Below are 26933 nucleotides of genomic sequence, written 5' to 3'. Positions count from 1 at the left end.
AGAAATTTAACAGACTTCCGGTTCCAGAGTTTCAGCTGGAAGTACTGTTGTAATGTCGCCGAAATAGTACAAGCGATATATTACTCGATGCGCCTTAGTGGGATGGGAATAAATATATACTTCAGATTTTTATATCACTTCCGGTTAAAAAGGTGTAATCAGAAGTGCCATATTATAGTCGAAGATAATATTACATGTGGTATATCAATAATCGCAAATTGAAAAAACGATCTCGAATATTTAGTTCCGCTTTTGATGTTATTTCCGGTTAAAAAGTTGTGACCGGAAGTTTGGAAAAAATTATGTAAAATTAGTGAAATTTTATACAATCGACGCAAAATTACAGGAAGAGTTAAAATATCGACTTTCAGTTCTACTTCCGGTCACGTTGGGTGAAAACCTAGGACTTAAGAAGTTCAATTGCTTGTTTAGATATTTAACAAAAGCAGTTGAAGGGCGAAGGAAAATAACGGAATGTCACACTTTATAAGAAATTGAGATAGTGACACTCTCTAATAGATATTTTATGTATTTACTATTTACAGTAGACTGGCAGATAATAACTTGGACCGTCCGATAAATATGCCTATTAATAGGGAACAGCCATAAACTACGTCGTAAAAATTTTGGTGTTTTTTTTTCTCTCAATTCACTGTACAACTAATAATTAGCTTTATTGGGACAAAGGACAACACTTTTATCGAAGTTCCTATGCTTTCTTAACTGCATCATATAAGTCTTAATATTTATTTTATTTTGATTCCAATGCCATTTCTTTTATTAAGTATAAATAGATACAATGTACTAACTAAATAGAATAGAATATTTTATTTCTATTTATTCTTGTAGAATTGTTTCACACAGAGTATTCAGTAAATAAGTGAACAGTTTAATATTTATTGCTTCCAGACGTTGTTCTGAAAAGAAGCGTTTGTTCAAAGACATAGAACAATGTTTTATTGTTTGTTAGTCGGTATAAAACTGCTAGCAATATTATTAAGGCTGTGAGTGATAAAAAATGAAAAGTATGCGATAAAAATAATATACTAATTTTTTTTAATTCTAAAATAGGATATATTTTTTATATTCGTCAACTTCAAACGACGTCGGATGTGCACTCATGACCCCCTGCCCCCTGTCGTATACTGTCGTAATAAGCAAAGTACCCCTCTCCCCCTTTTCAACGACGTAGTTTAATGGATGTCCCCTAAAAATAGTACTGCGAGGGATAAAAACTGGAAATGCCCACGCATGAAAGATGAAAACAAGGAGAGGTCACTTGAACAAAAACAAAAATTAACTAGGTACGTTCTTATTTCGAGTTTAATCGTTTAATTTCCATGTTTATGTTTGTTAGAAACTTCTTCTTCTTACGGTGCATGATGACTTTGTTGATTGCTATACGGAATAGTTGTGTTGAGATCTTTCTATACCATGCGCTCAGGTTAGCAAGCCAGGATATTTTTCTTCGTCCTGGGGCCCTTTTTCCTTCAATTTACCTTATAAAATGCATTGTAGTAGCTCGTATCTGCCTTGATTTCTCAATATATGTCCCAAGTACGGTCTTTCACGATGTTGACTTAATCTGCGGTTGTGTTCATCCTCCGTAGCCGTAGTACTTCTTCATTGGTGACTTTGTCTGTCCATGGTATCTTCAGGATCCTTCTGTACAACCACAGCTCAAAAGCCTGAAGTGTTAGAAACGGCACGGCCAATAAAGTTAGAGAAGCGTAATGGAGTTGCCCAAGAAATTAATGTGTGCCTTAAAGCATCCATGTCAATACATGGTTACTAAGGACAAACTTTAACACCTACAAAAAAATTTAAAAGCTACTGGACAAGACAAACGTGGTAAGCATAGTTCCCACCATAGAAAGTTGCATCCAGAATCGCGTGAAGCAATATATAACCACGTAAAGTATTTTAAAACTAGATTATCCCATTACAGTTTACACGAATGTAAGAAAAATTATTTACCAGAGAGTTTGAACATTACAAAAATGTTCAACTTGTTCAAAGAAAAACATCCGACCATTAAAGTTTCTTACGTTATATCAGCAAATTTTTAACACGAAATTTAATTTGTTCTTTGGTTACCCAAATGTTCAACGTGAGATGAATTCCAGGCGAAATTTAAATCAATAAATTATGACAAGGATACTGCAGAAATTCGTAAATTAACAATTCAAAATGAGTTACAAAAACGTAAGGCACAGACATTCTATAATTTTAAAAAGGCTGCACGCAAGAAGTAAAAATGGTAAGGCAACTATTGCACTAGACTATCAAAAAATATTGCATTGCCTTTTGTTATAATTTTTATTGCCATTTTTGTTGCCATAATTTTGTTTTCAGCCTTTCTATCAGCTTGTGCAACTAATGTTTGTAACGTAAAATAATAATGTAATGTAAAATACAACGTGATGTTTGGACAGCCCTTGTTTTTTCCAGTTTTTATTTGTAGTTAGGTACTTTTTTTAATTTTTTTAATCTCAGCTCTTTAAAAATTTGGTTAAAATGTGTTTGTGTATTTAATACAATGTAATTTAAGTTTACTAAATAAAAATAAATACTATTTATAGTTTACTATAATGGTTTAACGATATGTAATCACAAACATTAAATTTCCTAATTTCCTATTTTCTCAATACAAAGATAACGTTATATTCCTTGTTTTTTCCCTTGACCCTTCAGTTATGTGTATCAAAGAGTATCATGAATAAGGCTTTTTTTTTGGTAATTTCTCTGGTCTATAATTGCTCAGAGTGAAGAAAGAACAGAATCGTTTAAGGCACTTGATTTCTGGTCACGAATATTTGAAGGTGTCCGCTACTAAATATTTACTTTACTATATAGCAAATTTAATCCTCATTAGTTCGATGAAAGTAATGAGAAAAAAATGTAAATTATACCTTTTGTTCCCCAGACGGGGTCATATTTAAATGCACTGTATATTTGTGTAGATCTAATCGAATAACAAAACAAAAGTGCTTCCGCAAATGACAATGTTGTGATTTAAAACAAAGTGCTATAATTGGTATGTAGTAAGGACGACATCAATAGCACATTAGAAAAATTGTTTATTATTAGCGACAAAACCCTTTGAAAAATTAAGCTCTAATAAAATTAAGCATAATTGTACGATACAGTTTGTTATTACGGCAGCAGAGTAGAACATGAGCTTTGTGGATTGCATCAAGGCCTTTGACATTATTAAGTAAGGTACAGCGTGGAAAATTATCAAAGAGGTCATAAAATAATAACTGATCTCGAACAAATTGAAAAATTAAATAATTCTTCACATGCTTCATTATAATCTGGCTATATATTTTAAATAAAGCGGCGTTTGTTCAACTTTTTTACACTGTTATCTAAAAGTTGTTCTAAAGGATATTAGCCCAAGATAGTGAATAGACGTGAGTTCTGGGTGCGCCATGGAAAAATTCGAAAAAGTGGGGTAAGGTTGTTAGTTAATTTTCTGCAGTGTTGTATCGTTCTGGTATTGTTACGGCAAATGTGCGAAAACGGCAAGTTTGAAATTATCAAATGCAAAAAGTAATTTCTAACGTTTTATAATTTACCAAAAATTAAGCAGGATATTGCCAATTGTTAATAAAAAGGAAAGTCTGGAAACGTAGTGCTGCAATGATTAGGTATTTATTTATATAGGATACCACTAATATTATTTTCAATATAATCTAATTTTTAAGTTTAACTGTAGAGTACTGTTTCCTCTCTCTGTCATCGGAAGTGTACCGAGAATATCCACTGCAAGTCGTTCAAAAGGCTCTCTGGAAAGATATGGTGCCATTTTACCAAGAGTTCTTGTTCTAGGGCCTTTTCTACCATTATAATAGATAAATCGCATTTCTTACACCAATATTCTACATCTCGGCTACAATTGAAAGAAAACAAAGCTCCTGGATCATATGTCATATCTTCTGCACTTTTAAAACATGGCACAAAAAATCTGACCTGTGATATAAGTAGGATAGTATAACTGATTTGGAAGCAGGTAAAACTACTAAAAGACTGAAACGTAGGTACAATTGTACTTATTATTAAAAACAAGAAGACCAAACAGGTTGCGATAACTACAAAGGCATTACCCTGTTAAACCTGACCTACAAAATATTGGCCTACATTCTTTACGATCGACTGTCGGGATATTGTGAAAGCATAATAGTCAAATACCAGTGTGAGTTTCCCAAAGAAAAATCAACTATCCATCTTCTAAGGGTATGTACATGCCCAAGATACATGGATGAGCAAGGGCGGATCCAGGACCGATTTTCGGGAGGGGCCATGAATTTTTTTGGGGAGGATTTATCAGGGGGTCTGGGGGTATTTTTTAAAATTTAGGGTTGCAATGGTGAGTTTTAAGGCAATTTTCACACAGTTTTGAGTGCCTTAAAGACATTGAAAACTTATCGTTATTAAAGTATTATTAAAGTCAGTACCAATTCCTACACATTTCTTCGGATCCAAGTGTAGTTCTTTCAACAAGTTTAATACTATTTTACCAATGTTTCTCCTGACAGACGTTGTTCTTCCCTTCTTTCTTGATTTTCACTAATTATTTTTATGTTTTTATAAGCGTCAATGAACTTCTAGGTATTCAGGAATGTTGTTATTGTTTTTGTATCTCAAATTTAGAGAAAGCTGTTCCACGTGGGATACGTCAGTCGATTCGCCAAATACGATAGAGGAATAATATTTTCTTTGAACCTGATTCATTATTTGTTCAATTATTTCTTCACTACAATATGTTCAAGATCAATTAATTTTGACTAGTGCTACTAATGTATGTTGCTCGGGAAGATGCTGTGGATAGGTGTTGTATATTTTGAATGATGTGTGATGCGATTTTAAACCTTAACAATTCCCCTCATTCCTAGGTCCAGCATCTTCGTCCAGAAGCAGAAGGCCATCATCACGATGGCCTCTTAGATGAATATTTTGTCTACCTAAGAAGACTATAGACTCTACTATTGGTCGTAGTATTTCTCTATTTTCTTGTATCTGTTTAGACCTCTGGGAGTCTATCTGGTTAATGACTGACTTTTGCGGGTTGCTATAACTTTGTAGAAAATCCAGCCCAACCTGAACGCACTCCTTGTGGTATGATGTTTTTCATGGGGTTGTATGGCTCCGTTTTTGCCCATGATGAGTTTGGCAAAAGATGTTAAAGGTTTCGTGACAAGGCTCTGATTTATTGTGACTATATTTTTCATCAGAAAAATAAAACTTGCAAAACAATCCCTTTTGAATGTGCGAAAGTACCAATCAACTCCTTTGTTCTAAGTGCTGGCGTCCAAGTAAGGCTTCATTTCTTTTATACTCTTTATGTGTACAGAATATGGAAATTGATACGATTTTGATGGCTGCCAAAGGCTTCTAACAATTCGCACTTTGTAAAATTATCAACATTATGATTTACAAAAGCTTCCGTTAGCAAATATTTTGAAGCTTCCGTTATGTTCAATTCTAGTCCAGAAAACCTATTTATTCCCTGTTGTGTATATATGTACATATGTTTTTAAAACTAAAAACATTTGAACTTCAAACAGAGCCGGCGATAACAGGCCTGCAAGGGAAGCACCGCAGGCGGGCTCCCCTGTTTGGGCGGCGCCAGAATGAATTTTTTTTTTGCTGGTGTTATACAAAATACTAATTTAAAGGAACCGAGGGGCGCATATGCTAGTTTTTTAGGCGGGCACCTCATACCCTATCGCCGGGATTGACTGAACATATTAAAATTTCTAGGGGGTCATGGCCCCCTTCCTGGATCCGCCCTTGGGATGAGCGAGGTGTAGGTCGCGATCGCGGTCGAGGTTTACATCGATGACGGGCAGAACATACCAAAGATACCTTTCTTTCAGGGTTCTTTTCGGTTTCCATATAACCAAAACTTGTCGCAACCTGATTACAACAAGAAATGAGTAAATACACCAGCCGTATCTCCGGCGAATATCACGTGGTTTAAAAACTACCAATAAATTTTAATTTATCACGCGATTAGCAGCTCGATCGCGATGTAAAACAAACGATTTTGTTTTTTCATCGTCATCGCTTAGTCTGTGCGATCTCATAAGAAAATGAAGGTTTGTTTTGACATCGATGCAGCGACCGCGATCGCGACCTACACCGCGCACATCCATGTATCTTTGGCATAATCGTACCCTTAGACAAGCTTTGGAAAAAACATATGAGGCTGAAATTGATACTCACCATTGGTTTGTTGATTTTAGATTTGCCTGTAATAGTTTAAACGAAAACGCATTATACAAAGCCATTATAGAATTGAAGATAACAATAGATTTAGTGAAATTGGGAAAGCAACACTCTCAACAGTTGAGTGTAAGGTTAGAGTGCAGAACAGAATATCAAGAATTTTACAGACACAAACAAGACTTCGACAGAGAGATGGCATATCGTGCCTTCTATTCAACATTGCCCTAGAGAAAGTTGTTAGAGAATCTGGAATAACAACAATAAGAACTATTATCAATAGGAGTGTACAAATACTAGCATATGCAGACGACATTGATGTCATAGCAAGAAGAAAATCGGATCTGGTCCAATCGTTCATGACACTGGAAGCAGCATCAAAAAGAATGGAGCTACACGTTAATAAAACTAAGTATATGAAGGTGTTAAACAATAATCAAGTAGCAAAACCCGAAGATCTAACGGTTTGAACATATACTTTCGAAGGAGTAAGAGGGTTCATATCTTTAGGCTCACAAATCAACCAAAGTGATACAGTAACTTCAGAAACTAACAGACGTATATATCTAGCAAATAGAGCTTATAGTCTAAGAGCTGGAGCCAAAAAATCATCGTCATAAGTAATATGGAGTTTGGCATGTGAAATGTGTCTATTCCATCCATCCATCCAATGGCACTACAGCCCAAATCGAGCCTTGGCCTCCTTCAACAAGCTTCTCCAATCATTTCTATTTACCGCTGTTCTTTTCCATGAACGCGTTCCCAGGAATTTCCTGGCATCCTCATCGACTTCGTCTTCCCATCTCTTTTTAGGTCTTCCAACAGGTCTTTTTCCCTGCATTCTTGCATTTAGCAATTTTCTGGGGATTCTATTCTCATGCATGCGGACCACGTGCCCTGCCCACCGTAATCTCTGCAGTTTAGTGTATTGTGCTAGAGTTGGTTCGCTATATCGCTCGTATATTTCTCTATTTTACCTAATTCGCCAGTTGTTATTTTCAGTTATTGGGCCCAGTATCCTACGTAATATTTTTCTTTCAAACACATCTAATACATTGGCAGATTTCTGTGTCACCACCCATGTTTCACAGCCATAACTTACTATGGGCCTGATTATTGTTTTATATACCCGGAGTTTTGTTTTCCGGTGTACGTCTCGCGATTTGAATATGTGGCCCATCGCGAAATAGGCTTTATTTGTCAGCACAAGCCTTCTATTTATTTCCGGTTCTTCTTCATTGCCTGTGACCAGATCCATTCCTAGGTACGTGAATCTATTCACATCTTCTATATCGTCAATAAAGTGTTGTTGCGCTGGTCTATTTGATCTGGTGTGTATGAGTAGTTTTATTTTATTTGTTGCTAGCCCTACTGCTTCTGCACTCTGTTTCAACTCAGTTTCCGCTGCATTCACTGTTCTGCTCATTATGTTTATATCATCTGCGTATTCTGCTAATTGGGTAGATTTGTTTGTAAGTATGTTATTTCCGCTCACCGTCAACCGTCTAATTACATATTCAAGAACAAGATTAAAAAGCGTTAGAGCCAGTCCGTCGCCTTGTTTCAGTCCTTGCGTTATCGTAAACGCACCAGTGATCTGTCCTTGAATACATACCTGTGCTTCTGTTTCTGTCATTGTCATTTGCACTAGTCGTATTAATTTTGATGGTATGCCAAATTCTTCCAAATTTGGCATACCATCTATTGTATGTTGAAATGTGTCTATTGTATATTGATAATTATGACCCCTTTCAGGCTTACACCTCAGTGGATACAGGAAGTAGCAATAAGGGATAAAAGGGGAAAGTTAGTGTAGTCTTTAAAGCTTTTCACCTCCTATTTTGTTAAACCTCCATCGATTTTCATGAAAATTGGTGGCTAGTTAGAGCATATCCCAAGAAATAAAAATTATTTGGTGCCCACTTGCACTTTTACCCTGGGGGTGGATACCACCCCTTCTCGGGAGTGAAAACTATTTTATTAAAAATAACCCCACAAATAATAGAGAGGCAAATTATGAGTAAAATTTGTTATATCATGTTATTAAAATAAATCAATACTTTTTGAGTTATTAAAGATCAAATATTTGTCTATTTAAGAGCACATGCGTGAAGTTACGGATGATAAAAAGAACATATTAATTAATTGTAGGTTACTAAAATATTATTTTTATATTATTTCGATATTATAAATTTAGCAAAAGTGTATTCGAATATGTCAAATGTACCCATTATTAGACACCCCCAGTATCTGGACATATTCAGTTTATATTGATACAAAAATTCGATCAAATATCGAAATAATATAAAAATAATATTTTAGTAACCTACAATTAATTAATATGTTCTTTTTATCATCCGTAACTTCACGAATATGCTCTTAAATAAACAAATCTTTGATCTGTACATAATAACTCAAAAATATTGATTTATTTTAATAACATGATATAACAAATTTTACTTAAAATTTGTCCCTCTATCGATTTGTGGGTTTATTTTTAATAAAATTGTTTTCACCCGCGGAAGGGGTGGTATTCACCACCAGGCTAAAAGGCCAAGTTGGCACCAAATGAGTTTTATTTCTTGAGGTATGCTCTAACTAGTCAGCAATTTTCATGCAAATCGATGGAGGTTTAACCAAATAGGAGGTGAAATCCTTAAATGACTGCACTAACTTTCTTCTTTCATCCCTTATTGCTACTTCCTGTATCCACTGAGGTGTCAGCCTAAAAGGGGTCATAATTGTCAATATACAATGGACCATTTCACAGGAAAAACTCCATATTACTTATGACGATGATTTTTCGGCTCTAGCTCTCCGTCTATTACTATGGATCAAAGAAACTTTTAACATCAAACATGGTCTCAAAAGGAACGAAAATATTGATATACAGAACTTTAATTAAACCGCCAGAAAAATGGACGATAACAAAAAGTAATGAAGAACAGTTAGGCTGTTTTGAACGTATACTAAGACTGTTAGGACACCCAGTATAATATTAGAATGCTCTAGTTTCTAACATGCACTATGAAATAATCGTGGAAACATTTATTTAAACAAAAATTTCACAGTACTTTACTAGGCAAACAGCAATTAAAATTTTACAGTTGTTCACGTTAGTCGTAGGAAAGTCTACATTGCGGCATTTCACTTGGAATTCTTTGACATAATGATTATGCTTTACCAGGCAGAATAATTAGGTATCCTCGGATAGTTCAATACCGCTTTTAATTTAAAACTGAAACACTTCTGTGCAGTTACATAATAGACTTTTGTGCTGCGGTGAACGGGCAATTTTGGAATTTTTGCACTTGCTAATAGTGCAGTCACTGAAGGTTTCTATCTCCGATTTCGTTGAACCTTCATCGATTTTCATAAAAAATGGCAAGCCGTTAGAGGATACTTCAAGAAACAAAAGTGACATATTGCCAACTTACGCTTTACCCTGGGGGTGTATGCCACCCCTTCTCGTGGGTGAAGATTAAAAATAACCCCATAAATAGATAGAGGGACAAATTATTATAATCAAAACTTTTGTTATATAAAGTTATTAAAATAAATCAATACTTTTTGAGTTATTGAAGATCAAAGATTTTATGTTTTCGTGAAAAATACTGGTTTAAAGCGGGTTTTCATAAATAACTCAAAAACTGTAAGTTTTTTCAAAAAAGATATCATTAACAAAATTAAAGCTAATAAAAATCGAATAAATTACTTGGTTAAAACTATTATTAATTCAACGTGAGTTATAGGTAATTAAATGTATTTTTTCTGCGAGTACTCAAATATTAACTATTCATGCGTAAATAACGGGAAACGATGCATTTTGTAACATAAACTTACGCACTTGTCAAATTACTCAGAAATACCTATCAAATAAGCTTCAGAAGAAGTTGATGACATCAAAATTTATGCTCCAAAAATTTTTCAAAATTTATGTTCCAAAATTTTTTCCAAAAAAATGTTATTGTTTTTTTTTTTAATAACTCCGTTAATTTTTATGATATCAGGTTCATCCAAAAACCATTTGAAAGGTAATTTCAAGTACTATAAAATAAATTTAATCTTTTAAATCCTTTTTTTTAAGTATAAAAGGTAAAGGGCTCCTGTTATGGTTCTCGCAAAAAAATGTATGCTTAAACGTTTCCATCTCGGTTTTTTGAAGTTATACTTCTTTACGGGCGTAATGACGGTGAAATTTTATATGGGAAAACCTAGCGACCGGGCGCATGCGCATTATAACTTTGTTCTGATTGGATGTTCAAATGACATGACAAAAATTATCCAATATGGCAGCTGTGGCACAGCTGTGGGACTGTGTTTGGTTATAATGTATGCTTGTTGCGTTTTAAAATTTGTAGGAAGAGAAACAACAAACAAAAAGTTAGTTAATGGTTATACTGCCTTTTTAAATAGTTTTCATATTATATTTTTGGACTTATTTTGTGAAAGCTCATCAAACTGTGCCTAGTATGAGTGCCGCAGATCTCGCTTATTCAAAGCTAAAGAATCTTTCACTGGTAAGTGTTTTATAAATAGTTGATCAAATTTTGTTATGATATTTGAACATAGCCACTTTGCACGACGCAAGTGATTGCGAAATTTATTAGTCGTTATACGGGCTCCGATACCTACCTTGAACCTACCAAAATACATAAGTAGTATGTAATACTTTTATTTACATAATTTGATTCTTCTTACTCTATGTTTTGTTGTATTTTTTCAATTCTAAATCATTTCAATTCAAAATCAAAATAATTTGATTTACATAAGTTAAAAATGTCAAAAGGTTAATCTGTTTAGTTAGACGATCTTCGCACGTAATGACAAGCTGTCTCTGTGGCGAAGTTTTAATGCGAGTGAAAACGCAAATACCAGCCGCGTGGTAAGTTGGTTCGAATCCCAATAGAAACTTTTATTTTTTTTATTTTTTTTTATACATTTTATGATTGTAAGTATATTTATTATATAATTTTATTTTCAGAAAATACGTATTTAGTTAAAAATTTTTCCGACAATTAATGTTCAGAAATCATTTGTGGCATTTTTAATGTGTTTGTGTGTGTTTTATTTTTTTATTATTTTAATTTTTGGCACTGTTTTAATAAAAATGTTTGAGAAGTAGTAAGTATAAATTAATTTAATATTTAAATAAAATATAAATAAAAAGTATATTAATTTCGTTTATAATCATATAATCATATAATAGAAGTATAACTTCTTACGTGCGTACAAAGTACACACACATTCTTTTTTTACCCTATAAAAATAATAAAAATATCAAAATTTTTGTTAAAAAACACATAAATTTGTGTTAAAATTTGGTTCTCCGAAAATACTCTATCGAATATTTCGGAGTTATTATAAAAAAAATGAAATTTACGAAAATTTTAAAAATTCTCATTTTAAATCATATTTTTTTTTTCAAAAATATACAGTCTAAACCAGTCAAAATTTTTGAGGTCATTATTTTTGTTAAAATAAAGAAACTCTTATAGGAATTTCTATAAATTTTAACTTTTGTGGAAATACCGTATGTTTTATTTTTCACTTTTTCCTAAAAAATTCTAAAGGGTTCTCTTATTTTCATATTACCTCGCTTAATTTTGATGCTATCAGCTTCTTCTGGGGCTCATTTGACAAGTGTTTAGTAAGTATATGTTATAAAATGCATAATTTTACCGTTATTTAAGTTTAAATACTTAGGTTTGAGTACTCTCCGAAAAAAAATATACATTGAACTACCTATAATTTACTTTGAATTAATACTACAAGGGTTTTTAAGTAAGGAGTTTATTTAGTTTTTTTTATTGGCTTCAATTTCGGTAATAATATTTGTTTTTTGTAAAATTATGTTTTTTGAATTAGTTATGAAAAACCGCTTGAAAACATGCATTTTTTACGAAAAATTAAAATCTTTGTTCTTTGATAACCCGAAAAGTATTTACTTATTTGAATAACTTTATTTAATAAACTTTGCTTAGATTATGATGATTTAGACTACGATCTGTCGATGTATGTGGTTATTTTTAATAAAATAATTTTTAGCACCGAGAGGAGACCGCAAGTTGGCACCATGTCACTTTTGTTAAGGTAATTTCTAACTACCCACCAGTTTTTGAATTCACGCTAATTTGACTGCACTAATTTTGGAATTTTTGCATTTGCTGACTGTAACTGCCACTCATCACGAAATCATAATCATTAGAAGGAAATATGCGCTCGGTTAGAGTATGGAAGATGAAATATACAATAAGGTTGAAATAATAATAGGAAATTATATACGAGTAGTTTATATTAGAGCTCTAAAGATTTGTTGCGGTTTTTATTGGTTTAACTTTGTTATTTTTAGGAATATTAATTCCAACAATAGGAGAAAACGGAGCAACAAATAAACTACTTTGGATACAATATTTAATATTTTATCCACATGTCTTTTTCAGTTTTGAAGTTTGGTTATCATGATAAATGATAAGTATTTAAATTTTGGGTACAGCTATACGAAATAAATGCACTGAAATCACTCCCTTATGTGCCACAACCTTAAGAAATTTTATTCCCCACAATATTTTCTTGTAAGAGTTTACATCGACCACCAAGAGAACAACTTGTTACACCATGCTGAACACGGATGGCAAACTGCTAGAATTAACGAAAGATAAACTGATGGAATGGGAAAACTATATTAAAATCACAACGAAGGATCAGCAATTCTGAAATTATAAATGCAATTGATCAACTAAAACAAAAACAAATAAAAGCCTAGGTCCAGATGGAATACGCCCAGAAACGTTAAAATTAATCAGCGAAGAAAATATCGGAATATTTGTCCTTTTATTCAATCGCATTTATGATACAGGAAAAATAGCCCAAGACTGGCTAGAGTCAATACTCATCCCACTACCAAAAAAGCCAAACCCACAACACTGCAACGAGTTCCGTCTTATAAGCCTTATGAGTGATGCGAAACAATCATCGGAGAGGATCAGTTTGGATTCAGAGTCGACATGGGAACGAGAGAAGCCCTTTTCAGTTTACTAGTTCTCGCCCAAAAATGCTGCGACCAACAGAAAGATGTATGTATATCCTTTGTAGACTTCGAAAAAGCATTTAACAGAGTAAGACACGACTTACTTTAGCACGTTTGCAAGAAGTCGGTTTAGATGGAAAAGACATCAAATTCCTAAAAAAAACTTAACAGAAGTAAAAATTAGGAGGGGAGTTGGACAAGGATGTGTTCTGTGATCTGTCGCCCCTGCTGTTTATTCTTTACTCCGAGTTTCTATTTAAAGAGGCACTGGAGGATTCCAAGGATGGAGTCAAGGTGAAAGGCGTAAATATCAGCAGCATCAGGCACGCCGATAATACGGTGTTAATTGCGGATTACGACTTGAGTCTATAGCAACTTATCGACAAAACCAACTCGACCTGTGAGCAATTTGGTATAAAAGTAATCATAAAAAAAACAAAGTAATTTCAATCCGAAAAATCCAAAACGTACCTCAACCTTGCACAATAAATGGGTCCATTTTAGAACAGGTCAATAGATTTAAGTATCTGGGGGATGTTGGATCGTTAGCAGTCTAAATCCTGATTTATTGAAAACGAACTATTGGTAAGACATTTTAAATGCAAAATGCTGAGAAATCTGAGAGAGAAATCTGAATGGTACAAATATAAAGATGGTAAGTGAAGTAAAGTACCTTTAGTAAATATAAAACTGGAGTTTTCCTTGGAATCAGTGAATGGAACGAATAACTAAGAAAGCGTTGACTATTTTAGTGGTAGTGAAACGAACTCATGGAAAAATGTGGAATTTAAGACCAGATATGTTATATTGAACTTATAAAGTGGTGGTAAAACCAATAATTATATATCATAATAAGTTTTGTCACTTGGTATTAGGTAATTATGTTTTCGTCTGCCCAAACATAAACAAAATATTTACAATATGTAAAATGTGATAGTTAATAAAAACAATTAATAATTAATAAAACAAAGTAAATGCTGGTATTTTACATCTACATCGCGCTGATATCATGATAATATTATGCATTTGGGATTTCCTGTGATTGTTCTAATATTTTTATAAAAGATAGCATACTGTTTATCTTTTGTTTTATTAAAACACTTTTGATGTATGAATTTAGTTAAATGTTTTATTAGCTGAAAGCAATAATTTTAAAATAATGTGAAGATAAGTACTTTTTTCTATTTTCAAAAATTGTATTGAAAAATGCTTTGTAAAAGGTATAAAAACTTTATTTATAATCTCTTTAAGAGCTGCATCAAAACAGAGCGTTTTCGGTTTTCTTACAGAATCATCATCAGTGTAAAAATAAACCTAAAAGTAAGTATAACCGTTTTAATGAATACAAAGTTGATATATGAAATTTTGACTAGGGTTAAAGCAAGGTGGCTATACTTGCAGGTTGAATGCTAGCTGAGCCACCAAATAAATACCAGGGTGAGAACCCTTTAAATAATATGTAATGTAATGGTATGTATGTGGTTTTAATGGTATTTCTTTGGTGGCTCAGGTAGCATTCAACCTGTAAGTATAGCCAACTTGCTTTAACCCTAGTCAAAATTTCAAATATTAAGGTTATATTCATTAAAACGATTATACAGTAGAGTCCCGCTAATCCGAACTTCGGTAATCCGAAACAGAATTTGGCAATATATTTAGAGACCAACCAACTTTTTGTCTTAAAAAACGGTGTTTAATCGTAAGTCTCAGATGAATGTGTTCTTCTTTAAAGGGTTCATTACTTTCTTCTTATTATCAAACAAAATCAAAGGCTCTTATTGCGTTCAAAACGAAAGTACTGTACTTAATAATGATAGGCTTATTTATGTTACTATTTATTAAAAGGGTGTTTTAAGAAAATCTGTTTAATCCGAAAAATTCGGTAATCCGAAATGGGTTCGGTCCCAATTATTTCGGATTACCGGGACTCCACTGTAGTACATACTTACTTCTAAGTTTATTTTAACACTGATGATGATTTTGTAAGAAAATCGAAAACGTTATTTTGTGATGTAATCCTTAAAGCGATTTTAATAAAAGTTTTTATAACTTTTACAAAGGATTTTTTCAATAAAATTTTTGTGATTGATGGTATACAGTCAGCTACGGGAAAATTATTTCTTTTGATTGTGGATTTTTCTATTTTGTACCGCCAATATAGTATGTTCGTGTCACCAGGTCACCATTATATCGATGGTGGATTTAAAAATAAAAAAGAACGAAGAATACCGACTTTTTAGGCTCAAAAATATAAGAAAAAATATTATTTTTGAAACTGCGAAGTACTTACATTCAAGTTCAAACGTTATTTTATCAGTTCATCATCCAGCCTCAAAAGTCCACTGCTGAACATAGGCCTCCTCCCCTCGTTTCCAACACCATCTATCCTGCGCCGCCCTCATCCAGTTTTTATTTACCTTTCTTAAGTCGTCAGTCCATCTTGTAGGCGGTCGACCGACGCTTCTCTTGTCTTCTCTTGGCCTCCATTCCAATAACCTCTTCGTCCATCGCCCATCTGTCATTCTGGCTACGTGTCCTGCCCATCTCCACTTCAACCTGGCTATCCTCTCGATGACGTCAGTCACCTTTGTTCTTCTCCTGATTTCTTCGTTTCTGATTTTGTCTCGCAGAGTTATTCCTAACATTGACCGCTCCATTCTTCTCTGCGTGACTCTAAGTTTGCTAGCCGAGGCTTTAGTTAAGGTAAATGTTTCTGATCCGTACGTCAAGACTGGGAGGACGCACTGATCGAATACCTTTCTCTTTAGACATGTGGGTAACTCACTTTTAAAAGTTTCTCTCAGTTTTCCAAATGCTGCCCACCCAAGACCGATTCTTCTCTTCAGCTCATGAGTCTGGTTATCCCGTTTTAAAAAAAAATAAAAAAAAATTTTATCAGTTATTGATATCTAAATAGTTTGGGCTTATTTCATTTTAAAACATTGTTTTGTAGCTTTTAATGCAGGATCGCCCGTCTTCAATAAGGAACCTTCATCATTAACAATTATTAAAAAATATATTTTAACATAAAACAGCAAAACTTGTTACCGGCACTGATGGAAGAAGGTTGTACTCCGGTTAACTTACACATCCAAAGTTACAAAAATTAGCAGCCAGCTGAAAATTGGCTGGATTGTTCAAAATACCACCATAAATGAAATCTAAAAAGTCCTCATAAATCCGACCCGAGGAAAAAAATTTATGCGGGGTCAAAGGTCACCAAAAATGGTTTTTAGCGATTTTCAGCAAAGCGCTAAATTTTATCATAAAATTAGTTTAAAAAAAATATAGATTCGATAATCATCTATAAAAAATGTTTCAGTCCTTTTTTTCTAAGAGCCACCATTTTTTAGATATAGCGATTCAAATAGTTGTAATCGTCATAATATGCACACGTTTCCACACCACCTTTGAGGTAGTGTATGTACTTAGCACTTTTTTTTAAGGTGATTTTCCAGTAGGCCTATTTCAAGGATTTGTTATAATTCTGTTTAATTTGAAGCTATTGAATAATTGATATTGGCAAGGGTTGAAAATGATAAAAGTGATAAAAAGCGGTATAAATTTAAAAAAAAAGGGAAATTTATCCAACTGGTTCATAATTTTCTAATACTTCTGCTTCCTCTTCTCCTTGTTCTTCATTTTCTTCTTCGCCTTCTAGTTTTTCTTCTTCTTGTTCTTCTTCTTGTTCATCCTGGGTGCAAGTAAATTGCTCCAACAATGACGTATCCAGTGCTGTTTGTGTAACAATATAGGTTCCGGTACGCAATGTTCCGGGGGGTCTGGGGAGTGTTCATAAAGGGGGTCCACCCCCGGGAAAACTTTTTAACTTTAGCCTCAATAAGGGCGTTTTAAAGCTGATTGGGATCAAGGCAAAAATTAATTAATTTGTCTATAATTTTGTTTTTTTTTATCTTTTTCCCAAACGGCGTACCGGCGCGTACCGTCACAAAAACAGCACTGGACACATCACAAGGCTTCTCGATAGAAACAAATGAATTCTCAATTGTTGGTGATTCAACATTGGAGTACGACCGGTTTTGTCAATTAGTACATGCGACCGAACAATAAAGTTCAACTTTTTTGCAACCACATTTACCGCTACATCCCTTTATACAGTTGCAAAAAATTTTGTTTAGGGGTTTTTCCGGCGCAGGTGGGGGTAAAGTTTGAACTGGTTTTAATGAATTGTCGACTAACTTCCAGCTCCAGTCTTTTTTGGGTCTAGCTGATAACCAAGCCATGTTGATTAACAGCCGCTGAGGTTGGAGGAAGACAAGATTGCTGCAAAAAGATAAAGACAGTTTTTGTTTTCATTTGATTTAGAGTTGGACCACCATCTCCATATAGCTATTTCAGCATCTATGCATCCTCAGTGGAGCTATGCAGTCACAACTCTAAAACCAAATCAACAAACCCTGCCTATTTAAGGAAATACATCGCGATGCAATGAATCCACCTTTTGAGACGCAAAACAGCGTCATCTCTCGTAATACGAGGAACACAAAAAGCCCCAGATGCAAAGGTTACTACTTTTATACAATTAGGATAATTGAAATAAAAATAATAAACAATAATTTAAATAAAAGACTTTTCGTTAACAACCTGCTTTCTGGCTGCATCCCGTATGTCCGGCTTTTACAATATATAAGCACAAGAGACGACGAATATAGAAGAAAGCAAATAAAGATGAGAGATGTCGCTGTTTTGAGTCTCAAAAGGTGGACTCATTGCATCGCGATGTTTTCCCTTAAATAGGCAGGGTTTGTTATTTTTGTTTTAGAGTTGTGACTGCATAGCTCCACTGAGGATGCATAGATGCTGAAATAGCTATATGGAGATGGTGGTCCAACTCTGAATCAAATGCAAACAAAAACTGCCTTTATCTTTTTCATCTTTACTCAGATTTGAGTACCTTAAACTGTCTTTCGGTCCTTTTCCTAGACGAAAAGAAGGTAAATACGTGGCCTAAGTGTCCTTTATTTCCTTTCTTCTATATTCGTCGTCTCTTGTGCTTATACAGTATGTCCCTGTAAGTTGTATCCATATGGAAAACTTTTTTATTATTAATTTTACGAAAAACAGTTATTCTTTATAAAAAGCTCTGGTCCAAAACCTAAGATTCAACCATCAAATATAAAATTTTTTGAATATTATACGAGGTATGTCAAAAAGTTTGAATTTCACTCAAGAGTAAAGTAGCTTTATTTTTCACAATATTGAAAATTGCTATTATGAAAAGTTGTTTGGAATTAAAAACTGTATTCTAGTATGCAATTACATCCTTCTAATTGAATTTTTTTTTTTTTTTTGAAAAATTATGGATAACTAACATTATTTTCGGTTATTTTAATTCAGATAACTCTTTTATTACTAATTTTACGAAAAAAAGTGATTCTGAATAAAAAGTTCTGCGTAGCCTAAAATCTAAAATACAACCATCTTTTGTCAAATTTTATCAATTTTATACGAGGTATGTCAAAAAATATCAATTTCGCTCAAGAGTAAAATACGTTTATTTTTCACAATATCGAAAATTGTTATTATGAAAAGTTATTTAGAATTAAAAACTCTGTTTCAGTATGTAATAACATCCTTCTAATTGAAATATTCTGAACTATAAAGGTACTTTACTTTTGATCTAAATTTATCTTTTTTGACATACCTCGTATAAAATTGATAAAATTTGATATAAGATAGTTGTATTTTAAGTTTAAGACCATCCAGAACTTTTTATTAAGAATCACTTTTTTTCGTAAAATTAATAATAAAAGAGTTATCAGAATTGAAATAACTGAAAAAATAATGATAGTTATCCATAATTTCTCAAAAAAAAAATTTTTCAATTAGAAGGATGTAATTGCATATTAGAATATAGTTTTTAATTCCAAACATTTTTTCATAATAGCAATTTCCAATATTACGAAAAATAAAGCTACTTTACTCTTGAGTGAAATTCAAACTTTTTGACATACCTCGTATAATATTCAAAAAAATTGATATTTGATGGTTAAATTTTAGGTTTTGGACCATGCAGAGCTTTTTACAAAGAATAACTTTTTTTCGTAAAATTAATAATAAAAAAGTTTTCCATATGGATACAACTTACAGGGACATACTGTATATGGTAAAAGTCGGAGATACGGGATGCAGCCAGAAAGCAGTTTCTTAACGAAAAGTCTTGGATTTAAATTATTGTTTATTATTTTTATTTCAATTTGGTTAGATTACTGCACTTGTTTTTATTTCGAGTATTATTAACAAAACGTGCATATTTTGAGCCTTCAAAATCGTTATTTTTTCAGTTTTAAATTATTGTCTATCACTCGAAAACAACCAAATTAAGAAAAAGATTACAAAAAATCTTTTTTGTTTCGAATGATCCAAAGAATCTAAAATAATAGCTGCCCGGGTCGAAAAAATTGTAGTAGAAATTTATAAAAAAAAAAGTCATTTTTTAATTATTATTTTTTTTTTAATTATAGTCTGGACAAAATTATATCGAGCACCCCTTGTTTTTTTTTATAATTTTTAACATAATAAATTCGTGACCCGTCAAAATAGCTCGGTCAAAACAGCCCCGTCAAAAAAGCCCCGTCAAAATAGCCCGAACACAAAATAGCCTCGACGAAATAGCCCGCAAACAAAATAGCCCCGACAAAATAGATCGCACACAAAATAGCCCCGGTCAAAACAGCCCCGGCTAAAATAGCCCCGGCTAAAATAGCCCCGGCTAAAACAGCCTCTTATAAACAATTACATAATTATTTATACAAGGTGTCCAAAAACTTTTTTTAATTTAAATTATTTGACAGGAAGAATGTATTTAATTTAAAATGCATTTTACTGTTGCCCGAAAACAGAAAAAAAAAATGTTTATATCATAAATTAACATTGATTTTCGCTTAACTTAAATGTTCAAACTTGAAAGAGGCAGGAAAGAGAGGACTCGAGTTCTCTGAAAAGACAATTTTTATTTAATGTGGTTAAGATAAACATCTGAATAGATGATAATTACCATTTTCGAAAAAATGTATTTTTAAGGAATTATTTCATGATGAATTCTGAAGGGAGCTTTTTTTTCGGGGCTATTTTGTCGGGGCTATTATGTCGGGGCTATTTTGTCGGCGGGCTATTATGTCGGGGCTATTTTGTCGGCGGGCTATTATTCCGCGGCTATTTTGTCTGCAGGCTATTTTGTCGGAGCTATTTTGTGTGCGGGATATTATGTCGGGGCTATTTTGTCGGAGCTTTTTTGACGGAGCTATTTTGACGGGGTACCTAATAAATTACATACCAAATAATTTTAATCCATTAAACAGATCGATGAAGGTCGTTCTTATATCGGATCCTCTACTATAAATATGTAAAAGACAGTTCAACAAATGAAGCCTCTGGGGATAATTATTATAAACATTAGTTTTGGTATCCTTTCTTTAATTGAGTGTCTAATGAGGAAATTGTTTTAATTATTATAAGAGCTAATAACACATTATACTTTACACTTTTTCTCTTTTGGATATAATACACAGATAAACATGTTAATTTTGAAGTTGTTTTTGAAGGTTACATATTGACTTGTCGAAATATTCTTGTTTTTAGTTATCTACTACCGGTCTGTCCACCACACATGCTATTCAAGCATTAAATAACAATTAAACAACAAAACAAATAATTGAAATATATCTACGGTGTTTTCAAAGGAAAGTTTGCAAAATAGGAACAGTAATTTCAAGTTCCACAAATACAAAAACAAGAAAAACAATCTAAAAGTTCAATGGTTTTAATAGATTTTGTTAAAAAACAAAGTTTTGTCCAAACTACGGTCTAGTTGTTAGTTTCAGTTGTTGTTCTGTGTTCATCTCCATTGGGTGCTATTTTATCTTAACAGTGTCGGTAGTTCAAACTACAATAGATAGGTAAGTCTTTAGTAAACTTGTTTCTCAAATATATTAAACGCTTGAGACTCTTTTATTACTAATTTTACGAAAAAAAGTGATTCTGAATAAAAAGTTCTGCGTAGCCTAAAATCTAAAATACAACCATCTTTTGTCAAATTTTATCAATTTTATACGAGGTATGTCAAAAAATATCAATTTCGCTCAAGAGTAAAATACGTTTATTTTTCACAATATCGAAAATTGTTATTATGAAAAGTTATTTAGAATTAAAAACTCTGTTTCAGTATGTAATAACATCCTTCTAATTGAAATATTCTGAACTATAAAGGTACTTTACTTTTGATCTAAATTTATCTTTTTTGACATACCTCGTATAAAATTGATAAAATTTGATATAAGATAGTTGTATTTTAAGTTTAAGACCATCCAGAACTTTTTATTAAGAATCACTTTTTTTCGTAAAATTAATAATAAAAGAGTTATCAGAATTGAAATAACTGAAAAAATAATGATAGTTATCCATAATTTCTCAAAAAAAATTTTTTTCAATTAGAAGGATGTAATTGCATATTAGAATATAGTTTTTAATTCCAAACATTTTTTCATAATAGCAATTTCCAATATTACGAAAAATAAAGCTACTTTACTCTTGAGTGAAATTCAAACTTTTTGACATACCTCGTATAATATTCAAAAAATTTGATATTTGATGGTTAAATTTTAGGTTTTGGACCATGCAGAGCTTTTTACAAAGAATAACTTTTTTTCGTAAAATTAATAATAAAAAAGTTTTCCATATGGATACAACTTACAGGGACATACTGTATATGGTAAAAGTCGGAGATACGGGATGCAGCCAGAAAGCAGTTTCTTAACGAAAAGTCTTGGATTTAAATTATTGTTTATTATTTTTATTTCAATTAGGTTAGATTACTGCACTTGTTTTTATTTCGAGTATTATTAACAAAACATGCATATTTTGAGCCTTCAAAATCGTTATTTTTTCAGTTTTAAATTATTGTCTATCACTCGAAAACAATCAAATTAAGAAAAAGATTACAAAAAATCTTTTTTGTTTCGAATGATCCAAAGAATCTAAAATAATAGCTGCCCGGGTCGAAAAAATTGTAGTAGAAATTTATAAAAAAAAAAAGTCATTTTTTAATTATTATTTTTTTTAATTATAGTCTGGACAAAATTATATCGAGCACCCCTTGTTTTTTTTTTATAATTTTTAACATAATAAATTCGTGACCCGTCAAAATAGCTCGGTCAAAACAGCCCCGTCAAAAAAGCCCCGTCAAAATAGCCCGAACACAAAATAGCCTCGACGAAATAGCCCGCAAACAAAATAGCTCCGACAAAATAGATCGCACACAAAATAGCCCCGGTCAAAACAGCCCCGGCTAAAATAGCCCCGGCTAAAACAGCCTCTTATAAACAATTACATAATTATTTATACAAGGTGTCCAAAAACTTTTTTTAATTTAAATTATTTGACAGGAAGAATGTATTTAATTTAAAATGCATTTTACTGTTGCCCGAAAACAGAAAAAAAAATGTTTATATCATAAATTAACATTGATTTTCGCTTAACTTAAATGTTCAAACTTGAAAGAGGCAGGAAAGAGAGGACTCGAGTTCTCTGAAAAGACAATTTTTATTTAATGTGGTTAAGATAAACATCTGAATAGATGATAATTACCATTTTCGAAAAAATGTATTTTTAAGGAATTATTTCATGATGAATTCTGAAGGGAGCTTTTTTTTCGGGGCTATTTTGTCGGGGCTATTATGTCGGGGCTATTTTGTCGGCGGGCTATTATGTCGGGGCTATTTTGTCGGCGGGCTATTATTCCGCGGCTATTTTGTCTGCAGGCTATTTTGTCGGAGCTATTTTGTGTGCGGGATATTATGTCGGGGCTATTTTGTCGGAGCTTTTTTGACGGAGCTATTTTGACGGGGTACCTAAACATACCAAATAATTTTAATCCGTTAAACAGATCGATGAAGGTCGTTCTTATATCGGATCCTCTACTATAAATATGTAAAAGACAGTTCAACAAATGAAGCCTCTGGGGATAATTATTATAAACATTAGTTTTGGTATCCTTTCTTTAATTGAGTGTCTAATGAGGAAATTGTTTTAATTATTATAAGAGCTAATAACACATTATACTTTACACTTTTTCTCTTTTGGATATAATACACAGATAAACATGTTAATTTTGAAGTTGTTTTTGAAGGTTACATATTGACTTGTCGAAATATTCTTGTTTTTAGTTATCTACTACCGGTCTGTCCACCACACATGCTATTCAAGCATTAAATAACAATTAAACAACAAAACAAATAATTGAAATATATCTACGGTGTTTTCAAAGGAAAGTTTGCAAAATAGGAACAGTAATTTCAAGTTCCACAAATACAAAAACAAGAAAAACAATCTAAAAGTTCAATGGTTTTAATAGATTTTGTTAAAAAACAAAGTTTTGTCCAAACTACGGTCTAGTTGTTAGTTTCAGTTGTTGTTCTGTGTTCATCTCCATTGGGTGCTATTTTATCTTAACAGTGTCGGTAGTTCAAACTACAATAGATAGGTAAGTCTTTAGTAAACTTGTTTCTCAAATATATTAAACGCTTGAGACTTTGTATTTTTTATTTTTTAAACAGTTTTGTACATCATAATAGGCAAGCGATTTTCTTTTCTTCATATCAGGGTTGGCTGGTTTAAACCAACATGCTTGAAACCTTGGTTGAACCAAGGTTTAAACCAACTGCTTTTTTTTAAGAAAAAAACCAAACTGGTTAAAACCAACTGGCGTTTTTAAGAAAAAACCAAACTGCTGTTTTTATTTAAAGTACTTCTTCTTCTTCTTCTTATGCTATCCACTAATGGATGTTCGCGATAACGTTTGACCATTTTTCTCTATCCCTTGCAATATGTATTAGGTCTCCTATGTTTCTTAGCCCTGTCCATTGTTTAACATTACGGAGCCATGATATTTTCTTCCTGCCCACTCCCCTTCTTCCTTCGATCTTTCCTTCAATTTTAAGGTTTGAAGAAACTGGTATCTTTCGTTTCTAATTAGATGCCCCAGGTATACCGTTTTCTCTGTTTAATTGTGCATAGCAGTTGTCGTTCTGTACCAATTCTTTTCAGGATTTCTTCATTTGTTATTCGTGCGGTCCAGGGAACGTTAAGAATTTGTCGATAAATCCACATCTCAATTGCCTCTAGCTTATTCATTGTGTTTATTTTTAAAGTCCATCCTTCCATGCCATATAGGAGCACCGACCATATATAGCAATTCGTGAATCTTAGTCTTAGGTTCCTGTCAAAGTCAGAGTTCGTAAAGACGTTTCTGAATTTCATGAATGCACTTCTGGCCCTTTCTATCCGAAATTTAATTTCCATATCCGACATCCAGTCTTCACATAGCCAGGTTCCCAGGCACTTAAATTTTCTTACGCACTTTACATCTTGCTTGTTATAATATGCTAGTCTTGCATTTTGATGTTGACATAATTGACGGCTGATAATAATAAACTTTGTCTTTTTTATGTTGATGCTAAGTCCCATGGTCTTCTATATTGTCTGCTCTTAAGACTGAATTATCCGCATATTGTATATTATTGACCAAGGTACCATTTACTTTAATGCCGCTTTCGCATTCCTCAAGAGCTAACAGGAAGATACTTTCTGAATATAAATTGAACAGTAGTGGGGAGAGAATGCATCTCGTTTTACACCTTTGAGAATTTTTTGAGCTTGCGTTGTTTCATTATCCACCTTGACGACAGCTGTTTGATTTCAGTAAAGAGCTTCTATGCAACGAATGTCTTTTTGATGTATGTCGAGTTGTTTTAGTATATGTACGAGTTTATGATGTTGTACTCGATCGAAAGCTTTTTCGATTTAAAGTACATATATATGCCGCAAATGAAGAAACTGAAGATAAATAAATTCTATTTTTGTATTTTCAAACGTTTGTAGATTTGAATATTATTACGTTTGAAGATGTTTTTTGTTAGGTATATTAATTCTTTGTGTGTGTAAATAAAAATAAAATTTTTCTTAATCATTTTTTTCTTTGTTTGTTACTATTATTTTATAAAGTAATTTATTCATTTTTAAAGTATTTAGACTTACAATAGTTTGTCTCAAATAAACCTAGTTTAAACCAAATATACCTGGTTTAAACCAAAAAACCTGTTTTTTTTTTGTTTTTTGCAAAAAAACCTTGGTTTTTGCCAACCCTGCTTGATATCTCTTATTGTTGTCCAAAAGCTTCTTTTGTTTGTTACATAGTTTTCCTGAATCTCTTCTCCAAACTCTTCCCACGTCTTTGCTTTTAATTGTCTGACGGTGTTTTGCGCTTATCGTTTAAGCTTTTATTATTCGCCTTTGTCTTCTTCCAGCTCGGTTTCAGTGTATTTTTTCATGCTATTTTCTTCTTTACTGCTGTCTTAACTTCATTGTTTCACCACCTCGTCCTTTTATTGTGTTTGTTATTTTTCTCGATTCCACATATTTCTATGCTGTAGACTTTAGAACTACTTTAAAGGTTCCATCTTTCCTCCAGCTTCCATGCCTCTGTTTGATTTTCTAGTTGTCTTAATCTTCTATTTGCTTCTTTTTTGTAATGTTCTCGGGCCTATCTAAGTTGAGCTTATTAACTTTTATTCTTTGGTGATCTTTTCTTTCCACCTCCTTTATGTTTTCATCCTCGAGTTTTGCAGTAACCATCCTGTGCTGTGTAGCTAGTTCCGGTTCCTTTTCTGTTAAGACGTTATGTATTTTATCTTCTAGGTTTCTCGTATAAACTATGTAATCTGTCAAACTTTTCACGTTTCTCTATTCCACCACGAATGTATATTTGTATTTCATATTTTGATTTGTAAATGTGTTTCCTATTAGTGAGTCATTTGCTTGGCAAAATTCTAACATCTTCATACCTTTCCTGTTCAAACGTTCAATTCATCCTAATCACTCGTTAACATCTTTGCCTACTCTTGAACTCCAATTTCTTAATATTATGATTGTCTCTCCCGATTCTCTTAATTTGTCTAGTGCAGGGGCGGTTTCTCCATTGGTTCACTTGTGCAGTGAACACCCAATCAAATTCCATTAATATACATATTTTTAAAAAGCTCATAAATATCATTAAAATATTTTTTCTTAAATCTCATAAATATCATACTATCATTAAAATATAACTGTATTTATTAATCACATAATTTGTTTGCACAACACCGCTACGCTAGATGCGCGTGGTAAGTGCAGAATTCAAATTGAACCCAGCCACTATACAGTAACCGTATAGAAGAACGAGAGCTCTTAAATCCGTGAACCAGTGATTCTCCTATCTTAAAACATTGACGATTTGTGCACTGCACACAGAGACCGGGGCGGAGCGTTTCGATTCACAGTTTGGCATTTTCTGTTGTGGGATTTTATTAAATACAATATTGGTAGGTAGTTTTTTTAGGATGGAGCCTTATTCAGTGAAGTTTATAAAAGAAAATGCAAATAGTTTTGAAAATCGACTTCTTATAAAAAGAATGGACTAACTTGGCCGGAGATAAACTTGGTACAAGAATGTGCCATAAGAAACAAAAAGTTTAAACATTGTTTTAAAGTTGAACAATGTAGAAAAACTTAGTGATTATGTGGATGTGATAAACTACATTCTTTATTTTGTTTTCCATTTTTAGTATTTTCAAAGAATAAAACTATAATTTCAATCTCGGTCTTTGGATGCCGTTAA

The 26933-nt window shown here is 32.7% G+C and overlaps 1 protein-coding gene across 4 annotated transcripts in view; it reads left to right on the top strand.

Moving 5' to 3' along the window:
- LOC114338271 (uncharacterized) overlaps nt 1-26933 on the top strand; it is a 410991-nt gene that overhangs the window by 258761 nt on the left and 125297 nt on the right. The window contains exon 1 of one of the 4 annotated variants that reach the window (XM_050659373.1): nt 21001-21180. The exons of 2 other annotated variants lie outside the window; for them this stretch is intronic. The gene's annotated coding sequence lies outside the window, so the exon portion shown is untranslated. Of the gene's footprint in view, nt 1-21000; nt 21181-23644; nt 23763-26933 lie in introns of those variants that run through there. One more of the 4 variants, XM_028288865.2, reaches the window with a different exon arrangement.

The sequence above is a fragment of the Diabrotica virgifera genome, chromosome 8 (genome assembly GCF_917563875.1).
Source record: "Diabrotica virgifera virgifera chromosome 8, PGI_DIABVI_V3a".
In the NCBI taxonomy this organism is placed as follows: Eukaryota; Metazoa; Arthropoda; class Insecta; order Coleoptera; family Chrysomelidae; genus Diabrotica; species Diabrotica virgifera.
This window is presented reverse-complemented; position numbering and strand designations above follow the sequence as displayed.